Consider the following 1274-nt stretch of genomic DNA (forward strand, 5'->3'; position numbering starts at 1 on the left):
TTTAATTGATTTTTGCTTTAAAATCCAAATTTATTGCATTTCCTAAAGAAAATTGGAAATCCCTCATTTATTTTTTATTTAACAAAAACCCTTTTTTATTTTTTAAACAGATTTTTATTAAATGAAACTTTTCATTTTTTTCTCCCCAAATATAACTGAAAGTGTTTTTAATGCTTTCACTGATTTAATCAATTTTATTTAATGCACCGGGGGAAAAAATCCTATTTTTACCGTTCATGTTTGAGGATGATTTCACAACAATTTGATTCAATTTAAACACTTTTGCAAACATTTATCTATATTTTTTGTACTTATAACAGTGCAGCACCATTTAACAAAATGGAATAAAGAAAAATATATTTCATATAATTAGTATATTATTTGTTGTATCAAGACCTAAAGAATTTTAATAAAATTTAAATAGTTTTATTTTTCCTGACAAATTCACAAACAAAAAAAATATGTTTTTTTTTTTATCTAAATTGCAAGCTTTAGTCGCAGTTTCCATTTTCGGAGTCATTTATGTTGCAAACACAGAAAGCAGAAAGTGGGGGAGTTTAAAAGAAAAGAAACTAACAGTGTTGTACAAACAGTCCGCGGGGGGAGGGGTGGATTTAAATTCCAAAAGCCTCTCGCAGCTCGTTTCCTAGTTCCCCAGTCAGCAATGTGTTTGTGGAGAAATCAGTCTTTTTGTCTGGCTGAAAGAAGGAAAAAAAAGGGGGCTAAATCTACATTGGTGGCCTAGTCGAAGTTGACCATTCTTTGCACTTTCAATCCAAATGAATGAGGGAGAATGAAGTGGCCTGAGGAGCCCTTTTATTTGATCTGGACTGCAGAAAGTGACGGAATTCTAATGTATTTGTTTAATGCTCCGAAAGAGGCTGTTGGTGCTTTTTTTTCCGCTCCTTTCTCTTTAAGGTTGCATGTAAATCCATTAAAACAAAAATGAAAAAAAAAAATCACTTTTAATCTGCAACAATATATTTATTTCCCGTCTAATATTTCTAAACCTGTTGAATAGAAAAGTCAGATTCACTCACAGGATGGGGGGAAAAACCCGAACATGGATTTTTTTTTTTTTTTAAGAAACAAATATTTGTCAACTGTGTGCAGTTAATGTTCATTCTTTGGCTCAATTGTGTTGAGCTCAGCTTGATGAATGAAGCTGGTTGTCTGCACTGTGAGCAGAGCATCACAGCTCCCTGAATCCTAATGGAGCCAATGATCCAAGCAAAGCAGCGACCCTCACATCCCTATTATAATTATTATTATAC

This window comes from Austrofundulus limnaeus, unplaced genomic scaffold (assembly GCF_001266775.1).
Source record: "Austrofundulus limnaeus strain Quisiro unplaced genomic scaffold, Austrofundulus_limnaeus-1.0 Scaffold19, whole genome shotgun sequence".
Lineage (NCBI taxonomy): Eukaryota > Metazoa > Chordata > Actinopteri > Cyprinodontiformes > Rivulidae > Austrofundulus > Austrofundulus limnaeus.